At 33.4% G+C, this 20,434-nt stretch overlaps 1 long non-coding RNA gene across 1 annotated transcript in view; it reads left to right on the top strand.

The window, feature by feature from the left end:
• The first annotated feature begins 9,877 nt into the window (after positions 1-9,877).
• The window catches only part of LOC129045039 (uncharacterized), a 106,225-nt gene continuing 95,668 nt past the window's right edge, over positions 9,878-20,434 (top strand). The window contains exon 1 of the long non-coding RNA XR_008504879.2: positions 9,878-10,076. This is a non-coding gene — a long non-coding RNA (uncharacterized LOC129045039). The remainder of the gene's footprint in view (positions 10,077-20,434) is intronic.

Here is a 20,434-nt window from a genome sequence, read left to right as displayed (position 1 = left end):
TAAAATTGAGAAACTTTTCGGCCACAGTGGTAGAATGCAGTATATTCTGACCTTTGTAGATAGAACTGATTTTATTAAATATAACTGGAATAGAGATATGTATAGATACATAGATCACCAGACTTATAAATCTATTTATTTGTATATCGTCTATCTTCATGCACTCGCCCAAAAAGAATATTCACACTAGTTTATGAAAGCAAGACTAATTATGATAAAGTTTAGTTCTAACTGTCCAGGATGTAAAATTCACTTGTACAAATAATGATTTTAAGAAAATATAAACTGTATTAATATAGGGTTTATTAAATTTGCTATAGCATGTAAAAGTTAGTTAGTAACTAATGGACTTAGTGAAAACATTATCTTTACATTCAAAATCAATCCTTAGGCTATTGAATTGGAGGGGAAGGAGAGAAAAGTTCTTTACTGAATAGGTTACACTTCATATTGTTGTTTTCACAAGTATTGTTACCAAAGCTACAAACTCTGATTTCACAACCCCTGTACATATTTATCGATCATCTTGCTTTCGGTAGTTATAAAATACATTACATTCAAGTAATTCAGATGTTCAAAACAAAAACAAATAGGTTTCCAAAAAAGCTTCACCTCAATTAGGAAGCAGAAGGCCTACCAGATTATTTTATTTTTCTTTAGAAATAAATAACAACATAGATAATCCATCTGTGATCTTAGTACTCTGACCATCAAATAGTAGATTTTTTATCTGTTAATGAGTTAGGAGCTAACTGTGATAACCTTGTTGTTATTAATACCAAAGACCAAAATCCAATCAGTATAAATATCTGTTTATAGAGGAGAGAGAGGGACTAGCTAAAATATTGTCCCTCATAAAAACATAGTTGACAATGAAATCTATGTCAAATCAACATGTCTCCTCATTTATAAAGCTTTGCTGCTAAAAGGTACAAAATATATTGGGTATCTAAAATGTGATAGAAATAATGAAATACAGATTTGGGTCCTGAGGAGGACTAGAAAGATAACTTTTTTTAAGGCGCTGATTGCTAGACTCCTTAGTGATGTGTACTGTAGATAGATAACAGAAAAACAAAACAGTAATTTTTATAGGAAGATACCTTTTTGTTTATATACATTTTGATGGTATTTTATTTTGCAGTTTCAAACATTATGTTTTATTATGAAATATACCATTACACTGTAAAAAGTACACTGTTTGGAGTTCACAGTGAGCCCAGCATTTTCTAGATTAGATCAATGCTGAAACCAAATATAACAAGAATCAGCTAAACCTGGGCATTGATTGGACATCAACCTTAGCTTTTGATATTTCTTTCTGTGATCTGCCTGCTTCTAAAAATTCTGTGCTTTAATCACCAGAGAGCATGGGTTGGAAAGGCTCATTTAGATTTAAGGAACTTTGGCTTTTAGCAGTTATATTGGCAAAATAAGTACCAAGATTGCCTGATAATGATTGTGTCTATATGTGAATACTATCATCATTTTTTCTCACTTGAGAAATAATTTAACTCCAACTGAAGGATTGAAGGATTTTTTAATAGATTCCTTTATTTCAAAGCTTAAATGAAACAAGGATAAATAAAAAAGATCATTATTTAAAAAATGCTTTTATGGAAATAATAGAGAAACATTCTTTCATGTTGGAAAAATAGTTTAGAATTGAGTCCCTTGTGACTCAACATTTATCATTTTCATTTATTTAGTGAATATCATTTAAGTAATAAGTCCTAATACCTAAAAGGTTCATAAAAATTCAAAACTTTTTTAAACAATAAATAATTTACTTTTTATCACTATGTGTACGGTATTTTTTTTAATTCCCACTAGATCAACAAAGAAACTAAAACATTGAGTAGCAGAATGATGGGTAGAATTCTTTTAAAGAATCAGTAAAGGAAAACAATGTCTTCATTCTCAATCGATAATGCCTAAGTTGTATTTACCTGGGCCCAGCAGAAACTTGTTTGATATGCCTCTGACAACAGTTTATTACCATTTTCTTTAAAAAGATAAACACAATATTAATACCATTGCATTAAATAAATATATTTATAATAATGAAAGGAAAATGTTTTACTCATGAATTTACATAACACATTGCTTAATATATTGATATTTGAACACTGTTGTGCCTTACAAAAAAGTTTCATTTACCCACTGAAATGAAAACATTCATAATGAGCATAAGCTGATACAAATATTTTACAGAAAGCTAAATATTTCATAGCATCTACATTTGTTGAAATTTAAAGAGGCTGTAATAGAAGAACTTTTGGACAAATATAATCTAACTACTTTATTATCTAAATCTTGGTCTTTGATAAAGCTCATTTCAAATGTATGACTCTAACACATTCAAGTATTCAGTAAATTGAAATGAGGCAACTGACTCATGTGAATCCTGCTAGACTCATTATTGACGACAAAAAAGGGAAATTAGTGATGTAATTATGTAAAGGATTTATCAACAAGATAGCTGCATTATCAACAGTGCAATGGTCTTGACCAAGAAGATACATTAGAAGACATTTTTGTTCTCCATGTTCTTATTCCTTAGGTTTCTTGCCAATTGGTTTGCACTGGAGACATGTTACTAATCATGTATATATGATGCAGATGAATGTATGAGAAAGAGAAAGTGTAGGGCTTACTAGACTGGTAACCATCATGCTGTTTCCTGTCAATTCTAGAGCTACGCAATGCATAGAGCCCTAAGGGTATTTTAACTTTATACAATTTTATTTCATTATTTTATAAGCTAGCACTACTAAGTAAGAGCAGTACTGTGGCCTCCCTGTTCTGCCTAGCTATTACCATGGTCATATTACAAGGATGATTTTCAAAATATTTAAAAACTTACAGCACTGACACCAACCAATTGGAACAGATATCAGACTTTTCACCACATGGTGCAGATGCTTTACCAGGAGAATATTAGAAGAATATCATAGTGATGCAGGTTGCTCTTTATGCAAGAAACTGGGAATTGTAGGTGAGAAAACACGTAAAGGAAACATGGATCTCTCAATTCTCTGTCAAAATCAAAAGTCCAAAATAAAGTTGTTTTTTTTTTTTTTGAGACAGAGTTTCGCTCTTGTTGCCCAGGCTGGAGTGCAATGGCGCGATCTCAGCTCACCGCAACCTGCACCTCCCGGGTTCAAGCAATTCTCCTGCCTCAGACTCCCTAGTAGCTGGGATTACAGGCATGTGCCATCACGCCTGGCTAATTTTGTGTTTTTAGTAGAGACGGGGTTTCTTCATGTTGGTCAGGCTGGTCTCGAACTCCCGACCTCAGGTGATCCGCCCGCCTTGGCCTCCCAAAGTGCTGGGATTACAGGCACGAGCCACTGCGCCCGGCCCAAAATAAAGTTTTAATATAAAAAATCATAGAAAGCAACAACAGAAAGGTATATATTTTCCAGAGAGAAATAACCCCAAATTATTGCCTTATCTCCTGACTGACCTTACATTCGTGCACTCCATAAAGACAGCACAATGTGCAGATTTTCATAGCCATCGCCAGTGTGAAGTGAAATACTATCTTCTTCCTTTGCAAAGTAATAGATTTGCCACTTGGGCCAGGTTCTTCGACTTGGTTACTACAACCATATGTGGAGTCTCTACCTCTAGGGTACATTTTTAAAGTAGCAAGATTCTCATTCTCCATTCCCTTGAAGGCATTATTTGTTTGGAACATTAGCTAAAACTATTTAAATAAGCAATTTAGAATTGTAGTTTCAAGTAAAAATGGCAAAATTTGATACGGGGGTATCAATTTATAATTCATATTTCTTAAGTACTCTCCAAATCCCTCAGCAGTGCTCTGTGAATGTTGTAAATTCAAAGCAAAGAATTGAATAGCAATTCTGAAAGCTAACAAGGTATCAGGTAAAACACCAACTAGTTATAGAACATGGGGCTGACAACACAGTATCAGGTGTGGTGTGCTTTTGTAATGTTTAAGTGGCTTTACTGAAACATTATTCAAAGTTCTAACAATAATATTAAAAAATAGTAACCATGCCCTAAATCTATTTGGTTTTTATTTGAAGAATAATATTTCAATTACAGATTAAACTTTAGTAGATGAATCACATTTCTTGATGCATAAGAACTTTTTAAAATATTAATTCCAAGCATTTCTTCAAGTTTTAGAGTTATGCTAGTCAAAATATGCAACCCTAGGTGGCTTAAGGTATTGGTTACTTTCATCTCCTTACATTGCCGGATAAATGTAATCAAGGTTCCCACTCGTCTATTTTCTAAGAGAGACTGACATTGCTGAAGCTTACTTTATATCGTTCAGAAGTCTACACTTGAAATGGCTCATATTTATAATCCTCTGGAAAGAAAAAGGATTAATTTAGAATGCAGGTGTTAATGTGTTTGGACCATGCCTATGTCTGTATTTCTGTGATACTTACCACATTTATTGTTAGTCATTTTATGACTGCTCCTATTAATATGCAACAACTCTATGCCAAGATCGGCACCTTTCTTTCCATTTCACTCTTGAAAGGACTGAGATATACTGTAAAGAAAGAGGAAACTTACCTATCTGCTATTAATGTTTTCTGTTCTTATAAAAGAATACTTCAGATGCCTGGAGTATTCTTGCACTTATCACAATCAATCACTGCATTAGCTTAATAAAAAAGAATAATTTTATTACTTTTTTTCATTATTTCCATACATCATGTTGAATATTGATATTACAGCAGTCAAAATAACTGTGAAGTGTTTCCCTTGATATCTTGAATCTCATTAGAAAGTGATTTAACCCTGCCTTTGCAGACAGACCTGAGTGATAGAGCCTGAATATATCTGGTCAGGCCTTAAACAGCTACATCTACATAACCTAGAAAAATAATTGTTGGAGGCAGAGCATGGTTAATGTCCTATAATTGACTTAGAAGGTTAAGTGACCTCTTAGAAGAATGTGAACTTATGAATTAAGCAGTTCTTTTACTCTCATGGGGCAGTTTATTCGCCAACAAGAAGTAACTGTTAATGAGCTCCCTAGCTAGCAAAAGCTAGATGTAAAGTATGTAAAACTTCAGAATGCCTAGTACTTCATATAGTAACAACAAAAGTTAGGTGTTGAGTTCATTCAGATCTTAATGGATCAAAAAAGAATAAGGGAAGCTTGTTTTAAAAGCTGAATAGCAACAAAATTATTTTGGAGTTTTGTATTCATGATAATTATTATAAATAGAAAATTTTAAATGCCTTTAAAGTTTTCACACAAAACATGGAAAATTTTGAACTTTTTAAAGTGGAAATTCATTATTTTTTCTCTACCACAATTTCACTTGGAATTGGAAGGTACTCAAATCCCATGTTAAAATATTATTAGAATACAAATTGTCATTCAAGGAGGGAATTGGTTTTAATTTAGTATATAGAAATTTAGCATCCACAATGAGTTAAATTCTGTGCTATGCACTAGGGACACAGTGATAAAGAAACTGTGGTTTTGTTTGATGAGGTTTTTTCCTCCCATCAAAGAGCTTCCTGTCAAGTGAAAGATTCAATAACTCAGTAGAGTCAATGCCAAGAAGTAAATGCTGTGTTGTGGTTATACCAAGGAAATTATGGAAGTCAGGCCCACTTCTTTTCCTCTACACAGATTGGATCAGCATAAGTGATATCACTCTCAGTTGCTTTGTTTTAATGTGGACCTTTGGGCTGGGAGTTATAGTCTAATGAGGACTAACTTTTCACTAGTCAAGTACAGAGCATATACTTAGCCATAGGTTGGACTGTCATTTCTTCCTGGAGTTCCTAATCATATAATTTACAAAGACAAAGTTTTTTTTAAAGCCTAATAAATCAAAGAAAGGAGCATAGTTGGCTGAGTCAAAGGTTTGGCAACAGCAACCACTATGAATAGGAAACTGAATAAAAATATTAAATAGCCATCTGCTAAAAAATAATAAAAATATATTTGTTTCATGCTTAATATGTTTAAAAACAAGGCCATGAATTAGATATTGTGTTCAAATCCAGAATTGTGGAAAGAATACAAGAGTTGGATGCAGAATCGCTAGCTGTTCTTTTTTTTTTTGTAGTTTTCTATATTTCCTGTAAGAGGTACATTGAAGAGCATCACACTGCTTGATGGCATCCTCTAGGACTAGATGACTGGTCTACTGAGGCTGAGGCATCAGATAGCAGAGAATCAGAAGCATTACTATGACTCTTCTCAATGTCTGATTTCTGAACCTTCCACTGCTCTAATATAGTTTATATATTTCCAGTGTAGTTCTGTATAGTTCAGTGTTACTTAAAGTATAATCTTGCAGCCTCATGAGAGACCTTGTTAGAAATACAAATAATCAAGTCTCACCCCAGACTTAATCAGAATCTTTACTATATGGGCCCTGGAACTTGTATTTTAACAAGCCCTCAAGGTGATTCTGATCCTTAAATTTGAGAAGCATGACTATCAAAGGGTATATGATCCTAAGAATTTATTCTGTCACTCGTGAAAGTTCTTGCTTCCCACAAGTAATCAGCCATTTCTCTATTCCCTAAATTTCTTTTTACTTTTTCCCTTTTTTTGGACAAATTATTCCAATTCTACTATTCATCTTGCTATCTCACCATGTCAAAAGACTCTCTCTATAGTTTCCTATATTTGATATAAACTATCACTATTTTTAATAGGCTTTATATAGTAATATCCTGAGCTGAATTGGGTCAGATTTGGGTAAGAGCAACACTTAAATGCTCCAAAAGCCATTTCTTATGGTGACCTTTTTCTCTCAGGCTAGTGTATACACAAGCACAAGTATTTATTTGGAAGGAATAGGAGCTACAAGAAACTTAGGAAATAGAGAAATTGATGATTAATTGTGGAAAGCAAGAACTTTCACGAATGGCAGAATAAATTCTTAGAACCATATACCCTAAATACTTTTTTGGAACGAATAGAGGATATAACATTATTCATGTATATAAACATACACCTTTAGAAGCAAATGAACATCACCAAGAAGATAAAGCACTAATAAACGCTCAAACTTCTGTACACTTCCTTTAGGAATCAGGAACATAGAAGATATAAATGACGCCAAGCAAGAAAACAAAGCCCAATGGTAATCTAGTTAGACGAGGCAAATCTATGCATACTTTTCATTCATTTAGGAAAGATCTAGCAATCTCTTACGATGCACCGAGCACCATCCTAATTTAGAGACAGAAGGCAGTGAAGCAAATAAGAACAATTCTTTCTCTCTTCAATTTTAGAGCCTTGTCACTGAGGCAGACATTGTAACAAAACAAAATAAAACCAACACCCCTCCTCCCTACACATCCAAAGTACACGCTAGGTTATAGACTCTGACGTCAGGGGGACCAGGGTTTGTATTTTTGCTCTATCATTGACTACCTCTTTAACCTTGGACAAATCACATCTTTAAGCTTTAGTGTCTATAAGAAAAAGTTAATAATAGATCCCAGTATTCGAGTTATTGTGAAGATTAAATGATTCATGGTAAATGGCTGACTCATTGCCTAGCACGCAGTATTTAATGTTAATATTTTACTGTATAAGTAGATATGCTGTGTTAATTGAAAGAAAAACACAAGGTGTTTTGAGAATATATAACCAAGGAATCTAATTAAGATTCCATACAAATAGTGCAATCTTATACTAAACTAAAACTACTCAGTTTTCTGTATACTTATGCTTTCTGTAAACTATATGGAGTTGAGGCTTCCAGGAACTCTATGTGAGACTGCCAGCTTTGGTTTTTCTAATCTGATATTAGTAAGGTAACACTGATTGATTCACCTTAGTTCTGAAGCAGAATCGTAACATAAAGGACTGCCAGTATGTCCCCTGGTCTTGTTGGCTGGAAATGTTATTTTCATACAACCATTTTCATTTTTAATCGAGCAGCATTGAAACTTTCCAGATTCCTTGCTGTTTGGCAAATGTTTTAATTGGTTATATTTTGCTACCCTGGGCACACTATTAGACAAAATTGCGACAAAAGACATCAATAAAAAGCAGAAAGCTTCAGATTGTTAAAATCGTGAATGTTATTAATACTATTAAAATGCTAATTGCTGTTTAGAGGAGATTCAGTTGCAATTCTAAAGGAGGAAATGCTTAGGCTGCAGGAGCTGAGGCATGGATTGTTTGTTCCCTAAAGGGGAGAAAATTCACTTTTGTTTAATTTATACGAACAAGAAGGCATTCCAAGGAGGTACACTGAAGTGACTGTAGACCTCCTAGGGTCAGAGCCACCTTCAGCTTCACCCCCACCCTAGGTGGTCCTTAATTGCCACTACAGATTGCCTGGCTGGAACTTATTGTTTGCACTGCACATGACCTTGGATGAAAACTAGAGCGCTATGAATTAATCCCTGTAATATTTTGTGTTTAACATCTGTGTTGTCACCAGCCATTATTCAGAGGACGAGAATAAAAAAAATTGCCAGATCTATCTCCTATTACTTTTTTTTCTAAGTCTACGCTATTGTTTCCCAAGGACTCTCTAAATGGATCACCTATAAATGAGTGAATCCATTCATTTTCTTTATTTTCTGAAACAAAAGTCTACAGAATTTAGGGAATAATACCAAAACGAAATAAGACTATTTTTTCAATAATAGGAATCCCCCAGATATCTCAATTTCCTCTATCTATATTGCTATCATCTCTCTTTTCTTTTCCAGTATCTGTTTTAAAATAGGGGAGGATTCCAAAGCACATATATCAAAATAAAATGATTTCATGTATCAGTTACGGCTTTATTCATTGACGAAATGTAGTCACCACAGGGAGAAATGTAGCAACAACTTAGCATCCAGAAATAATACAGAACACTGTGCTGCATTAAATGAAAAATACCTGCAAGAGGAAGTGAGTTAATAAAAATTCAATTACTCAAATGGGAACTTTTCCAAGACCCCAGGGTTAACACCTAGATTAAACTCTCACTCTCACTCTCTCTCTCTCTCTCCACACACACACACACGCACACACACACCCCTGGCTTTATTAGTTGTCAGAAGTGTTTAAAATACTCTTTTTCCTTTTATATAAATACAAGAGATAAAAGTTATGGCTAAAATAGTTTTTATATCATCAAGCTGAGAACTAGTTTTACATAGGAAGCTAACAATAACAATAATAATAATCACAAAGATTAGAAAGAAAATGACAAAGTGTGTTGGACACGACACAGAACAGTTGAAGGCAGACCCCAACACTAGGCTGTAAAATTAAGTAATGAACAGTCGCTGTAGAGGGCAGAGTGACTCACAGAAGAGTCAGATCTCTGGTCTTTGATTTCATAGCTCCTTCTTAGATCTTCTCTTAGAGGTTATGGAAAGGAATGATCATCTTGTGAGGCTATTTAGGGAATCTGAACATAAAAGAAAATAGAGTTACAGATGGGTGTTAAGAGACCATTTTACTCTACTTCAATAATGTGAAAATCAGAGTAATCAGCATGGAGAAAAAAATAAGTAAATATGAGCCTAGAATACATCCTATACAGAACTTGAAATATTTTTATAGCCCTAATGTGTACTGAACTTATGTGGAGAGAATAATTTCAGAATGATATATTTAGTTGGGGAGCCATACAGACTGGGCTCTCTTAGATACTAAGTGATTATGGGAAGCAAGAAGTGAGCAGCATGGAAAAGAAATAGTAAGAATTTAGTTGGAGGAGGAAGACATCTGGAGGTTCGGCCCCAGTTAAAAATTCATAGGCAAATCCTGCTGGAAAGGGAGTTAGCAGTTTAATGAATAAGTTATTATCTAAACACCAGGAGGTTAAAGGTTAACAGAAAGGACTTCAACAATGATGTCTTAAGTACTCCTAACTTGACATATAATGTTTAGTGTGCTGCCATTTTTTCTGAGTGTTAGTTTTAAATAGACTATTGACAAATTACAGATTTTTTTCATGTATTGAAATTATATTCCAGATGATTTTGAGATTTACTGGTATAATATTCTCCTCATGAGGTAGGATGGAAGGGAAGGAATAGAGAAAAAATGTTCTGCTCTGAAATGAATGTGGTGTTTCCTGACAGCATTTGTCAAGGTAAGGTGTTGTCTTTAAAATGGGACATCTAGTTTCAATTTACATTATGCTTATTTCTAAGACTTCTATTTTTTGAGTTTTATGAGTTGATTCTCCTTTCCTCTATCATTTATTCAGATTATGACCACATGTGGCACTTTCTTGTATGGAGTGGTGAAAGTGGGGAAGGAAGAGAAAAGATATTTTACAGTAATGTCATATAGTAATCCTGTTAAGATTGGAGTTTATGAAAAAAACATGAGATAAAACATTATCGTGATATTTCTTATATCAAACTACAATTTTCATTCCCTCAATTATTTTTATGTTTTAAAAATGTTTTTCCCTCTTTTTGTCAAAGGCAGCCTCAATAACAGTTACCATATCTCAGTGTTTATGTTCTTAAGTCTTTCAATATTATTAACCAATCTTTCCATTTCTTTAGTAGATCACAAGTTTTAAAGGGTGTATTTTAATATAATACTCCTATTATAGACCTATAAAATATTTAATTAAGAGAATATAATTTTCTTACTACGTTTCTGTGATTATTCATACCCCTGCTCCCTCTTCCCAGAACACTTACTTGCTCCATTAGATTCTTACACAGGACCCTTTCTTTTTCCTATCATAATTTCCATCATAATGTGTTATCTCACAGCCACTTTTTCAAAATATATTTCCTTAGACTTAATTAGATTAAGAAAAGAGCAGTAACTAAGGCTTCTACCTTTTAATGAAAGCTTCCTTAGCTTTACAAATACCAGGCCAGATCTCTGAAGTTACTGCTTGAAAAGACCTGATTCTAAAGCACTTTTATCCACATTTGACTCTCTTGAGGCATTTGTTTTTTCCACTTCAACTCACTTAATTGCACATGTCCCCAGTCAGACTGCCTAAAGAGAATGACTGTGTCTATCTTGGTCAGTTTTTACCCCGGCACTTAACACAGAGTCTCAAATAATGCAGGCAAACAACAAATATTTGTTATATTAATTCAGATTCTACATAACGTAGAAAGCAGAATCAATCATCAATGTAATAGATTCTGCTTAATTATAAAGTAATAATTTAAAATAACAATAATAATGATGATGATAGTTGACATTTATCAAATCTTCCCTAAGTGCCTCAGACTTTTCTAACCATTTTGTACAAATTGAGTATCACAAGTCCAAGAGGTAAATGCTATTTTAATCTTTATAAAGGAGAAAACTGATCACAGCAAGTTTGAGGACATAGTCTTTAGTCAAGCACCTAGTAAGGGGTAGAGGTGATACTGACACTGTGTTAACACTTTTAAGCCTCTGACATTTTATTTGTAAAGCAGCTGCTTAATATATCTAAATAACTAAACCTCCCTTGCATTCCTTTTACTACCTATCATGCAGTTATTATTTCAATAAGATCTTTATTATGCCTTAATATTCTATATTTCTCTTCCTAATTTTCTTTTAGAGAAGTGAACTGTATACAAATAAATTATCCTAATCATTTTCAAGTTATTATGCATGCCCCTACTCATTTGTTAGAAAACTCTTTTCTCTTAATTATCTTCTTTTCTCACAATAAATTGGTTAAAGCTCATATTATACATATTAGTTTTTTAATTTCTTCCTGCTAAGATTAACCCATGACTATTTGAGAAACCTTCAGATTTGTCCTTGCAAACTTGAACTGCCTCTGGTTAATTGGTTCCTTCTACAGTTCTTCCTTTCTACCACTGACTTGCAGTTACCTCCAGTTATTGAGCAGCTCCTCACAAAGTTATTTGATCTTGAATCCCTCTTTTCTAGAAGACATGCAATCTGTTACGCTTTAATTAGCAGGATTATCCTAGGCTATACCTGTCTTCTTCACTAACAGAATTTCTACCTCATATTACTTCTGATTATCAACAACTGGCTTTCTTAGCATCTAACACACTGGAAATTCTGTGTGCTTGATCCCATTTTTAACAGTGCCAAATGTAAATAAAATATGGTTCATGTGGCAAGGATATTTATTTTTTCTATTTTTTAATTAGTTTTATGCTTTCAGTAACTAGTAGATCAAGATGTATTTCATACCCCTTAGAAACCTGTAGTTTCTGTATGGTAGAAGATTTAAATAACATTGTTATTTAGGGAGATGTATTTTTGTTTTCTGACTGATTTTTTCTCCTCCAAATCATAAAGGCTTTGTAAATCACTCTCAACATTTTATGAAAGTGACTTGCAAAATAAGATACTTAAATGTAAAATCTTAGTTGTCAGCCATCAATAAAATAGGCTGTATTGGCTGGGGTCACTCAGTTGTATAGTGTCATCTGGAAGTGAAGAATCCTTGGAAAGTTTTCTCTACTATCACCAACAATTTTGGAAATCCATATACACATTCCTGATATTGATACAGACTGTATTCCCAATAGTAAAGTATTTTACTTGAGACATTGAAGATTTATCTTGTTCTTTAGAACAGTATAGATTGCTTAATTCAGCCAAGACATTTCAAAAGTTGGAAATTATATTTCCTCTATATCTGACCAACAATATATTTGTAATTTTGAAATTTTGAAATTTTGTTTCTTACACATGAACTGACAATGCATCTTCTGATCAGTAAAGAATGCTAAATTGTGTTAACCAAATGCCCTACATGTTAAATCTATTTCTAATTTTCAAAACAATTTACAATGTCTACTACTTTTAATTCTAATTATGTAAAATGCTCTAAAAACGTACATTAAACACTCATCACTACCTCTAAAACCTGCCTCCATTGATAGCAACCTGATCCATTTCACTATCATTGTTTTCCCATATTACTAGTATGATAACTAGTTGCCTTATTATACCCATGATGTATTCCCTGCAGTCTGTTCTCAACATAGAAGTCAAGTGAATTCATCTCTTCTTTGCTCAAAACCCTAAGGGCTTCCTATCAGAGTAAAAGACAAATTCCGTTTGATGACAAGATTATTTTAAATCTATTCTTCCATAACTTCTTTGACTTCACCTTCTTCTAATTTCCTACTTACTCTTCTCCAGTGCCTTTGGCTTACATGTGCTATTTTTTTATTCCTTTTCTTTTCTTTTTCTTCTTCCTCTTCTTTTTTCTTTAATAAAAAAAATATGGACAAAATTATTTTCCCTTGTTTTTGTTTCTGTCTAGAATGTTGCTCCCCTCAGAGGGCTCACTTCCTCTCCCACGATAAGAGAGAAAAACAGGAAGGGTAACGGAAATAAGTTAGTTTTAGAAGCTGTGAACATGTAATTTTTAATAATCTAGGATTGAATTATGATAGATATTTCTTAATACACAGGATTATTTTCAATATCAGTCAACATGAAAATTTGAAAATAAATGCTTGATGTGATGTATAACACAGACCATCCTGCTTAATATGCACACCAATCCCCTTCTAGTATGTTTTCTTCTGCTGTTAAGACTGGAAAGATTTTTTTATTTTTATTTTTTTTGAAACAGAGTCTCGCTCTATTGCCCAGGTTGGAGTGCAGTGGCGCAATCTCGGCTCACTGCAGCTCACTGCAACCTCCTCCTCCAGGGTTCAAGCTATTCTCCTGTCTCAGCCTGGCTAATTTTTTTTATTTTTGTTATTTTTTTTTAGATAAAGTCTTGCTCTGTTGCCCACATTGGAGTGCAATGGTGCAATCTCAGCTCACCGCAACCTCCGCCTCCTGGGTTCAAGCATTTCTCCTGCCTCAGGCTCCTGAGTAGCTAGTATTACAGGCTGCACCATGATGCCAGGCTAATTTTTGTATTTTTTGATAGAGACAGGGTTTCACCATGTTTGCCAGGCTGGTCTCGAACCCCTGGCCTCAAGTGATCCACCCACCTCGGCCTCTCAAAGTGCTGGGATTATAGGCGAGAGCCACTGCACCTGGCCACTAACTTTTGTATTTTTAAGTAGAGATGGGGTTTCACCATATTGGCCAAGCTGGTCTTGAATTCCTGACCTCAAGTGATCCACCCCACTCAGCCTCCCAAAGTGCTGGATTACAGGCGTGAGCCACCATGCCCGGTCAAGATTTTTTTAATACAATGTATAGTTTCCCTTATAATTATGGTTTTGGAAGTAAGACTTCGATTTGGAGCTTCATGGAATGAGAGGCAGGACAGAAAGTGTCCATTTTGCTGCTGGAGAGTGTAATATTGATGTGCAGTTCTGGACTAGCAAATATAGTTGAAATGTCCCAATTCTATAGTTAGCCTTCTGATTCCACATCTTGCCTAATCATGGTTGGCTGAGGCAGCAGTTTCCTTTATGGTCAAGTTCTACAGTATGGCTTTGTGACTAATTGCCTGTGATAAGTCCCTTTGTCTTTAAAGTAGAACAGATTTTGTTCTCTGTGACACTGCTGACTGAAACAGTTGGTGTGTTTTTAAATTTTTTTTCTTAAAGTGCAGAAGATTGCATTATCTGTTAAAATATGACTTAATCTTTGTGATCTGAACATGACACAGAACTTTGGGAATATGCCAGCATACAAAAACATTTTTGTTTAATCATGACATTTAAATGAATCCTCTACCAAGATAAAAGGAGAAAGTGATGTACTAGTAGGGCAGAAATCCACTAGATTGGTTCAAGTTTATATAGCATAAAGGAGTACTACCTTTTGTAACCTCTTTGATTTTTTTCTGCTTTTGAAGAACGAAAGGTCAAAAATAAAGCACTGATGGAAACACAAGATAAATAAGGTAGGTCTCGTGGCTACATGTCATGAGAAAAGTAAGCACAACATTAGAAAGAGGAAAATGTGTCAAACATATTCAGTTAACTATACTATGTTAAGATTAAGATATACTATTGTGCTGGAAACACAAAACATCAAGTGTTTCACAATATGATAAAATATTTTGTCCCTGCTAGTGACTCAAATAAGTATGTGTTCCTTGCCATTTACAGAAAGGGCATGTCTTATTATTTCTCAATATTATGAGTATGTCAATGCATCTTCACATATATGTAAATAAACTCTTGGGCAGGTCATCATTTGGACAATGATTCTATGTATTTTCACAATGGATATGCAAATTTAGTCATACATACATATGAACAACAAATACATATAAACAAATCATCATTATCATTATCATCATCATCATCATCATCATCATCATCATCATCATCATATCTTAGGTATTTAATGGGCACCTATTTGCTTTGAAGTTCATTATGTAATGGAATTCAGGTAAAAAGCAAATGGCTTCTCATTGTAAGCAGCTTGAAGTATATTTAAGAAAAGAAAACATACATTTTTATTTTATGGTTTACTGGCTTACTCTCTACTATCCACCATCAGAAGTAACAGGACATAATTTAGCATCCTGGAACTTATATCTAAAAAAGATATTGCGGTAATCTATGATGGGTATATATGATTTAGCAGAATCACCTGAGACTAAGACATGTGGATTTAATATAAAGTAAGATAAACTTGATATGATCATCAACAATGTAATAAAGTTTGAGGCTGAAATGCCAGAATTATAATATTTAAAACAAAAGATAATCATTTTATTATAGTTAAATAATACATTCAGTTCTAAATACTCTATAAGACACACACATACACACACAGACGGATGGATGGATAGATAGATAGATAGATAGATAGATAGATAGATATTCTCCTGGAATATTTTTAGGCAAGAAAAGTAAGTATAACTAAAATACCTGAAACTCTGAAAGCTTGCTTTGCCCAGAAAAAGGAAGACGATGGTAGAAAGGATCAGGAAATAGTTGCCAGGTATGAAAGCAATTTGACATATTTAGTCTCAATTAAAAACAAATAACTTTCTCTTAGAGATGTCAAGAAGTAAAATATACTTAATCAAAGGATACCAAGCTATCTGTCAGAGGAGCTATTCAAGCAAAATTTATTTGACAAGTGGGTTGAAATGATTCAAAGGAAAGCCCGACCTCTGAAATCTATTGGACCAAACTTTAATTTCCCTTTCAACATCAAAATACTATGCGTTTGAAACACGCATTAAAATAAGCATACAAGTCAATAAATGCCAGTCACCAGATAATTTGTAAGTGCTAAGAGAGTTTAGAGATGGAAGAGAAAATAACTTCTATGGTGGAAAAAAATTCTCAAAAAAGTAATGGGATTTTAATTGGACCTTTAGGGGAAAAAAAGAAGAGTACATGTTGTAAACATTCCAATAAAGGGAAGACATCAGATCAAAGATAAGAAAAACCCAAATAGGTATGGAATTTTCAGGGGAAAAAATGATAAAATATTCCATTTGTATAGTTTATACCAATTTTCAAAATTCAAAACAAACATTACACATTTATTCTCATAATGCCCCTGTAAGGAAATAATGTTACCTACACTGCAAAAAGAAATGAAAACTTAGGCTGGTCACAGTAAAACTGCAACTAGGACCTGTACTTTCTAACTTGCTTACAAGTATTCATTCATTCTACTCTATCTTAAATGACATTCCATGGAGCAGAGTGTAATTTTTTTTTTTCATAGTAGATGTATATATGAGTCATACATCTTGGAACTTGCAAAGAAGTTCTAAATTTGGAGCACTGTGTAATACATATTTATTGTTCCACAATTGAATATGTGTTTGCATGGGAAATATGTTTCTTTGAAGGTATTCTTTGAATCCAGTTATTTCAAAGATGAATAAATTATATACCATTATGGCTTCTTTCATGTTGCACGTACAGCTATTATAAAATCTTGGGTTAAAGTTAAAGCAATTCATATAGTAGTAGTTATTGTTGAACTTTTAAGATGCTATGCTTATTTTTGCTATGTGGAGGGAGAAAGTCCAAGCCTTCTATTTATGTTCCATCTCCCTGAAGCACCCATCCCCTTGTTCTTTTTGCCTGAATAACTACTATTCATCAAATCTTAGTTTAAATGTTACTTCTTCATGGGAGTCTTTCCGAGCCCCTCTTATAGATTTAGTAAGTTTCCCTTTTGTATGTTTTACAGCACTCTGTATTTCCTGTTTGTAACACAAATCATAATTGTAACTAAATATTTTGCAGAGTCATGATTTCTTTAACATCCAGTGTCCTGAAAGACTGAGTTCTAAGAGAGCAGGGACTTCTTTCCTCTATATCCCCAATAACAAACACAAGAACGTGCACCTGTAGACACCTAACTATTTTTGAAGCAAACGAACAAATATATGGGTGCTAAAATTGAGTGAACCATTAAAAAAAAGTGCTGATGATCTTTTAATTAGTAATTATTGTTAAGTGATAAGTTTCATTGCAGCATAATTTCTTATTTTTTTCTTAGAAGCTGTTTCTGTTGAAATTTAGTAAGATCCTCTTTTCAAAACAATAACAAAAATGAATATATTTCCTTTAGCACACTTTTTATAAGGTGACTCAAGAAACTGGGATATCCTGTAGAATATCAGGTACAGCAAGTGTTGGAATTATGCAGCAATCAATCACAGGATGGAATTTTTGAAACATTTTTGGATGAGTGTAAAGAAAAGAAACTGAGTGTGTGCTCCTGACACAGGAATAGGTATTTAATAAAATAAATACAGTTTATAGATTACATGGGGCCTTTCTGTGCCTGAAAGTAGAGGCATTTGCTGATTTAAAAAAAAGTGAAAGTAATTGTGTTTATTTTCATTAGTTTAGTCACTCTTAGTTAAGACTTTGATGTAGGCTACCTCTCCATAGGATGAGCTTCAGTGAAATCATCTTTAAATGCAATCACAGCACGTCATTAATTTACATACATAAATTATAAAATATACACATATACGCAGTCCCATCTCTAACAACCTTTTTACAAAATGCTACTTGAAAAAATGTTAATAACGTTAACCTTTCCAATGACAAATACTTTTTCTTCTTATATGTCCACAAGTCATCAGACAAATTTACCAGGGGTGTTCCAAAAATAATGAGGAAGGATACCGTTTGTGTTCATAAATTTAGTCGGTTTGTCTAGGTGGAAGGATCATATATCATAAGTCTATAATTTTATTTAAGGTATGTGGTTTAAAGACTTCTAATAAACTTGATATGCATTAAAGTAGAGAAGAGTAAGCAAAAAAAATGTTTTCCTAAAGATCCAACTAGTTATTGATAACTGTTTAGATGAATAATAATCTCACCAGAGGTGATATTTCACATATAAAGATATTGAGATACATGTTCAAAATATCAATATGTTGCATAATATTTAAAGCATATTCAGTAACAACAGTTTAAAAAAATTCTAATGAGATACATCTCACCAAGTACATTTATAAATGGAAAAGCAAAATTTAAATGGCATTTGAGATTGATTTCATGCATTCTATCTAGTATTATCATTTTATCTCAATACATAGATTTCCACAGAGATATATAACTAGGTCATAATACAATCTCCACACTTATTACTAATTAATTATGTGCAAATGGAAAGAGCACTGATCGCAAAAATTTGCCAACTCAACAACACTTGAACCATGGAGGGTTATATTGCCAAGTGTTGAATTTGTCAGTTCTCAAATTATAAAAGATTAAGTCACAGGCAGTATTCATATTACTGCATCATATCTGTAAAAACTTATTATGATTTATTAATGTGTTAGTCATTGGTCATCATTAACCCTATAGAAAATCAAAACTGTCAGTCAATTAATCCCTATTAGAGACTAGCCATGGAAAAAACCCTTGGATGTCTCAATCACCTAACATAATAAATTTTTATGGCCACATTTACTTACAGTAAAATACACTCTACCAATATGTAACTAAAATATTATTGAAATATAATGTTACTATATGAGATATGGATGGCAGACTAATTCATTGAGACATCAAAATTATAGTGGCAAAGCATTTTATGTGTTGTATAATTCCTGTGATGTAGCAGCTTCTTTTTTTTTTTTTTGAGATGGAGTCTCACTCTGTCACCCAGGCTGGAGTGCAGCGGCACAATCTCGGCTCACTGCAACCTCCACCTCTCCGGTAGAAGCAATTTTCATGTCTTGGCCTCCCGAGTAGATGGGATTACAGGTGCCTGCCACACCATGCCTGACTAATTTTTGTATTTTTAGTAGAGACGGGGTTTCCCCATGTTGGCCAGGCTGGTCTTGAACTCCTGACCTCAGGTGATCTGCCCGCCTTGTCCTCCCAAAGTGCTGGGGTTACAGGCGTGAGCCACCACACCAGGCCTGATGAAGCAGTTTCACTTGGTTATTAAATCAGTAAAAGTCTAGGAAAATGGTGACTTTTCTTAATAAAATCTCTCTGCTATGCGCACATGAGGATACACAGTGAGCAACTGAATTTATTTTGTAATGTCATAATTTGTCTTGTGTTGAGAAGACAATATAAAACAAAGGTGCTTCTGAGCTCAATACTACACTGCTTATGATGAAACCAAATATTACCTCTTCTAGTTCAGGCAGTTGTTATCTTGGTAATACCCATCCTAAGTCATTAAAACAGTAATTGAAAACTACTTAATTGTAGTTTTCTATAATTATTATTATATGTAATTATTAACTACTATAATTGTAGGTTTTATTATTCATCAAAATAAAGGACTGCTCACAAAGTACATCTTGTGTCATTTATGAACAATCGTTACTACACTACAAAGCAATTGAAAATACCTATTTCCATGAAAAATAATTGTAAATATATTTATTAATATAGTTCTAATGGATTTTAAACGAAATAGCACAATATGCAAGAAACTCCTATTTGCCTAATTCATCCCCTGAAAGAGCTAACTGGAATTCCTTGAGCAAACATTATTTTTAAAACTATCAAACCCAAAGTAAGTACTTCTGTGAAAATAAAAGAAAATCAAATGACTTTCCTGGAAGACAAAGAAATGTGTTCTAATATTTGAAAAAATAAATATCAAACACATTACATTGCTCCTGGCTGTAATATATAAAATGTGATCTCAATGTACTGTGAAAACTGAGAAGGTGATTGGCTATTGTAGAGTTTGTAAACTACAGTAGGATCTGTGTTTCCTGTAAGTTAATGTCACACATTCTAAATTGAGATTTTTTTAAGGATTGTACAATGCAACATAATTAACTTCCATATGCTATGAATAGCTCAATATTATATGACAAATCCAAGAATTACAGAATCAAGAGATTTAATGTAAAAGTTAAGGGTATTTTCTAATTAATTGATACTTTAAAAGTAAACCTATTTCAACAAAACAAATAAAATGAGAAAATAAATGCAAAAGCAGTTTTTAAATTAAAAACAATTTAAAGTTTGAAAAAGTAGTATTCAACGCTTTCTCACTTTCTTTGCCCATGTTTAATTATGAACTATTAGAATATGAAAGCATTATTAACCACTATAAATCAGTGTAAAAACCAGTGGTATAGGTTAGGAGCTACATTTTTGA

Source organism: Pongo pygmaeus, chromosome 1, assembly GCF_028885625.2.
Source record: "Pongo pygmaeus isolate AG05252 chromosome 1, NHGRI_mPonPyg2-v2.0_pri, whole genome shotgun sequence".
NCBI classification, from domain to species: Eukaryota; Metazoa; Chordata; class Mammalia; order Primates; family Hominidae; genus Pongo; species Pongo pygmaeus.
The sequence above is the reverse complement of the archived record's forward strand: the minus strand, read 5'-3'. Positions and strand labels throughout refer to the sequence as shown.